The sequence below is a fragment of the Bos indicus x Bos taurus genome, chromosome 7 (genome assembly GCF_003369695.1).
Source record: "Bos indicus x Bos taurus breed Angus x Brahman F1 hybrid chromosome 7, Bos_hybrid_MaternalHap_v2.0, whole genome shotgun sequence".
Taxonomy (NCBI): Eukaryota; Metazoa; Chordata; class Mammalia; order Artiodactyla; family Bovidae; genus Bos; species Bos indicus x Bos taurus.
Genome location: NC_040082.1, coordinates 29347006 through 29353005, shown reverse-complemented (window position 1 = coordinate 29353005; position 6000 = coordinate 29347006).

Sequence of the window (6000 nt, the reverse complement as noted above, 5' to 3'; positions counted from 1 at the left end):
ATGTTTTAGATGAGTCAGGGTGAGATTCAGGCATCATCATAATAGAGTTAGAACACTAATCAGAGACCCATTAGCTTCTTTGTTTGATTTGATGAATACATGCATACTTAATACATACATTTCACAAGGCTTAAGGCTCCCATTGTACTGTATAATGGAATGACTTCGTTGGATTGTGTGTTTCATTTGGAATTTTACCTGATTGGATGCATTTGTAACAAAAGGAAACAGCTGTGATTAGTTACTGATGTTTTCAAAAGCAAAATATTTACCAAATAAGGAACACTTTTCTGTTTTAATGTCTGTACATCTCAATATTTCTAATCTTAATAAGAGCTGTTCTTTTTTTTTTTTTTCAGCAACAGAGGAAAACATAACCCAATTTGGCTCAGCATACCAAAGCTTAAGGAAGTGTCATTTTAAAGGAATAGCACAAGCCATGCAGCTGGAAAAGGATAGTGCTGTCCTAGTCCTTCAGCCTGAACATGCCCAGATTTATCTCACCTATCCTATCTGGAGCAAAAGGCTCTGGAAAGTAAAAAACCCATCAGCTGCAAGCTAAGTCCGATGCTTTTTATATAGTCTTCAATGCAGGGATGTCCGTTTTTGTTTTCCTTGTGGTTACTTTGTTTCCATTTTAAGGATCTATCTACAGTGAAACTAGAAATACATTTCAGGTGCCCAGTGTAAGGTTGGAAAAGTGTGTGGACGCTTTGTTGAAGGAACTCACCAGAGATGGAAATTCTGATGTCCTGAGAGATTGCAGGTTGCTTACTGTTGGTTATTTTCTTAACGACAAATGCTGAACGAGGAAGGCACACATTTACTTTTTCATTGTAGATTTCCCAAGGACAAGGACCTACTACATTTTTGGTACTCTTTCAGGCACTTGAGACTGTGGCAGTGAATAAGACAGATAAGGCCACATGCATTCTGCTGAGGCTGAAGAATGGAAGGCAGACTTAGGCACAAAAAATATATATCAGAACTATCAGTAAAAATAATATCAGAATGTCAACGTTTATAACATTTTATAAATATTTTGTTGAATTCCCTAAGACTTAGTCGTTAGTACTCTTCTTCCTTCTAGTCCTTTGGAAATGTCATCTCTTTTTACAAGCTTGTCTTTCACTTCTCTAGGACTGACTCCTGAGTCTCCATCTAGTCCTAAGATCCTTGGTTTCAATTCTGTGTGCTCACCTGCCTGCTGGACACTCTTAATTGGATGTTGTACTAACACCTCAGAGTAGCTTTAAATTGAATCACTTCCGCTGAGGGGAAAAATGAGCAAATTTCCTTTCTTGTCTCCATTTTATTTAGTACAATTATATTCCAAGCCTACAGGCTCGAATCTCAAGTTATTCTTTTCTTGACATTCCCTCACCACACCCCAGATTTGACCCTCTCTGACTTTCTTTAGGCCTCTCCTTGGCAGTCTGCATAGTAAAGAGTCTTATGACTAGCCTTATAGGAAACAGCTTTTTCCTCATCCCAATAACTTTTCATTCTCTTACTCTAAATTTTCTCCATAATGTAAGTCCCTGCCTAACACTATTTGTCCCCTCTCTGCTGGATTATAGGTTACATGAGGGCAGGAATTTTGAGTCTTACTCAGAAGTGCTTGGTGCATACAAAGCATTCACCCTTGTTGAAGGAACGAATGAATTAAATGAATATGTGACAGAATTAGACTTAACAGAGAGATGACATGTGGCTGGATAGCTACTTTAGATTGGAAAATCAAGGGAAGGCCTCTGAGGGGAAGGCTTTTAAGCTGACATCTGGATGACAAGAGGGAATCTGTTATGAAGATAAGGAAAAAGAATGCTTAGGGACAGAAAATAGTCAAAGCTGTGAGCTTGCCATATTTGAGGGTCAGAAAGAAGATGTGATCTTTTTGACTGACTTCCTTCACTTAGCATAATGTTTTCAAGGTTCATCTGTAATATTCCATTGGTACATAGGTATACAGGGAAGTATTAGAAGCCTTGGATATCTTGATGTGAGATATTAAGTAAGGGCAATGATACTGAGGAAGGAGCCTGCTTGGTGTAGTTGAAAACTAGCAAAGAGGCCAGTGTGGTTGGAAGAGAGTTGGGGATAAGGTAGTAAAGATCAGACAGTTAACAGGGGTCACATCTTACAAACTACCAGTTTCTGCCACATAACCACCAAAGTCAGAAGCGTATGGTAACAGTGCTTATTTAGCTCATGCCTGTGAGTCAGATCTCAGTTCAGTTCAGTTGCTTAGTCGTGTCCAACTCTGCGAACCCTGAACTGCAGCACACTGGGCCTCTCTGTCCATCACTAACTCCCGGAGTCGACCCAAACCCATGTCCATCGAGTCAGTGATGCCATCCAACCATCTTGTCCTCTGTTGTCCCCTTCTCCTGCCCTCAATCTTTCCCAGCATCAGGGTCTTTTCAAATAAGTCAGCTCTTCATGTCAGGTGACCAAAGTATTGGAGTTTTCAGCTTCAACATCAGTCCTTCCAATGAACACCTAGGACTGATCTCCTTTAGGATGGACTGGTTGGATCTCCTTGCAGTCCACAGGACTCTCAAGAGTCTTTTCTAACACCACAGTTCAAAAGCATCAATTCTTCTGCGCTCAGCTTTCTTTATAGTCCAACTTTCACATCCATACATGACCACTGGAAAAACCATAGCCTTGACTAGCTGGGCCTTTGTTAGCAAAGTAATGTCTCTGCTTTTGAATATGCTGTCTGGGTTGGTCATAATTTTCCTTCCAAGGAGTAAGTGTCTTTTAATTTCTAGGCTGGGCTTAACTGGACAGCTCTGCTAATCTCAGTGGGGCTTGCTTATATCCATAAGAAGCCTGGTTTGGGGTCAGCTGATCTAAACTAGGCTCAGATGAAGCAGCTCTATTGCTTGTATCTCTCTTCCTTTTCCTGGGACCAGCAGACTAGTCCTGACCTGTTTTTCTCATGACAAAGATGTAAGAGGGCAGGTCCACTTGCAAAAACATCTTCAAGACTTTGATCACATCATGTCTCTTGATGAAGAGGTGGAATAGTGCACTCCATTGGCAGAGCTGGGGATGGTGGCAAGGGAGTGAATATTTTTGAAAAATAATTGAATATACCATATCATACCCCAGAGTGTTATAAATCTTTGGCTTTTACTCTGTGATATGCAAAATTTTTTACAGGTTTGAAAGGAAATGTGACACAATCTGATTGCTGAGTTAAGAGCGAAGGGAGGAATAGGAATAGAAACAGGTTATATTTCAGATGATAGAAGACGCTGTTTTGAATTAGGGTTATAGAGTTGATTAGAAGGAATCAGGTTCTGATTATATTTTTCACATAGAGTTGATAAGATTTCCTGAAGGAAGGATTTATGAAGGGAAAGGTGGCAGAATTAAGGGATCTGTTCTGGAAGCGTTGATTTTGAGATGACTATTATCTTAGTGGAAATGTCAACTAAGTAGTTAGATATACAGATGTGGAGTTCAGGAGAGTTTAGGGCTTAAGACGTAGATTTGGGAGTTATTGGCAAGTAGCTACCTTTTAAGACCCAGCGACTGGGTGGACTCAATGAGGAATAGAGATAGAGGAGAAGAGACCAAGATGGAGCCCTGGGTGTCTGGTGGAGGAGGAAGAACCACAAGAGGAGGCTTTAAAAGTGTGATGTAGGAGGAAATCCAAGAGTGACATCATGGAAGGCAGAGAAAATGTTGCAAAAAGAAGGAACTAGTCAGTTTTGTTGTTGCCATTAGTTGTGGCAATGAGAGAGGTCTGCAGAGTAGTGGAGGGAGAAGTATGATTCATTGAATGAAAAAAGGGTGTGAAGGCCACATTTATAGATAATTGGAGTAAAGATGGGTGGCCTTTAGGAAGTAGGATCAGATGAAGTGTTGTTTGCTTTAAGATAAGAGATAATAGTGGTTATGATAATAATCCAGGAAAGACTTCCGAAATAGAGAAAAAAGAGAATTGAAGGAGTGAAGCCTTGGAGAAGGTTAGAGAAAGAGTTCTTTGCTAGGGGTGGTTGTTGTTCGGTTGCTGAGTCATGTCTGACTCTTCGTGACCCCATGGACTGCAGCATGCCAGGCTTCCCTGTCCTTCATCATCTTCCCAAGTTTGTTCAACCTCATGTCCATTGAGTCAGTGATGCCATGCAACCATCTCATCCTCTGTCATCCCCTTCTCCTCCTGCCTTCAATCTTGCCCAGCATCAGAGTCAGGTGGCCATCAGGTGGCCAAAATATTGGAGCTTAGCTTCAGCATCAGTCCATCCAGTGAATATTCAGGGTTGATTTCCTTTAGGATTGACTGGGGGTAGAGATGTTTCATTTATTATGATAGGAAGGATGGCAAAGAATGGAAGGTGCACAGAGGGGGAAATGAGATGGCTCCTGGCTAAGAGTTTATATTATACTCAGTGAAGTATTTTCTAAAGTTTATTAACTGCAAAAGAGCAAGACGCACGAAAAACTTGAAGGAAGGGAGGGCAGTGTGAAACAGCAAGCTTATAGGAAACGTAGTCGGGTTATCAGAGCCCTTTTGAAATTCGTGGTCATAGATCTCAAGTGAGACCAGTCCACAGTTTTCAGGTGCTCAGTGCAGGGTTGAGGTTTTACAAATACTTTAATTCAACCACAGTTTTGAATTTGCCAGATAAGCCAAATGAAAGGAAAAGGTACAGGGAGTGAGATTAATGATAACCACGGACTCTAAGCCAGATAAGGAAAGAGGGGGGGACATAGAGAGGGATAATGAGCTGTGGGAATGATAGAAATATAATTTTGAACCTGTTTTCAAGTGTCCCTAAAAATGTCACAAAATGAGGAAGGGAAAAATGGCATCAAATGTGCAATTTGTATATGGTACCTTATATACTTGCGAGTGTACAATGAGAGAGGCATTTTATAATATTTTTCTGACTTTTGGGCTTCCCTTGTGGCTCAGCTGGTAAAGAATCCGCCTGCAATGTGGGAGACCTGGGTTCTGTCCCTCGGTTGGGAAGATTCCCTGGAGAAGGGAAAGGCAACCCACTCCAGTATTCTGGCCTGGAGAATTCCATGGACTGTGTAGTCCATGGGGTGGCAAAGAATCAGGCACGATTGAACAACTTTCACTTTTCTGACTTTTGGAGGTGGGTTACTATCAAGAATTATGAAGGGTCTGAGATTAGTCTGTTACAGTTCCATGGATGTCAATAGAAGGCATGAGAATCCTGGTTCAGGGACAAAGGACATTATCACTCATGACACAGCAAACAGCGTATCATGAGTGTCAGCTTATTTGTGTTGCTTCCATTTTCCCTTAGTCCCCAGCGTGACGTGATGGGCCCAGCTGGATGCTGTGGACATGGTGGGTTTGTGTCACAGCTGATGAACACGGGGCCAGCACTCTGAGCAACTGGCAAAAATTGTAGCACACAGCACACAAGCCAGTCTTCTGCACCCTGAGAGTGAGCCGTACGCTGAAGTCAGGCTGTGGTCACCATGACCTACTGAATTGCCTGTGGGACTAGCATATTGCCAGTAGACAAGTCTTGCAGTTTGGCACACTGAGCGAGAACATGCAGGACTCCTCTGGGCCCATGGTGAATTGTCTGATCCAGTAGTTAAACTACTTTCAAATGGGCAAAATGAATCATGAGCAAACTTCATAGTTTACATCTTAATAATTTATTCCAAACTATTAAAGTTATTCCTTAACATACACATTTTCAACACATATTTTCAAAACTACTCCTACAAACAGACCAATAAAAATTTCCAAGGTTTGAAATTTGCAATAAAAAATATGAATAAAACCACATGGTGGGTATATATAAGAATACACTGGATTTCTTTAGATTTTTTTAAAAATTTTATTTTATTTTTAAACTTTACAATATTGTATTAGTTTTGCCAAGTATCAAAATGAATCCGCCACAGGTATACCTGTGTTCCCCATCCTGAACCCTCCTCCCTCCTCCCTCCCCATACCCTCCCTCTGGGTCATCCCAGTGCACCAGCCCCAAGCAT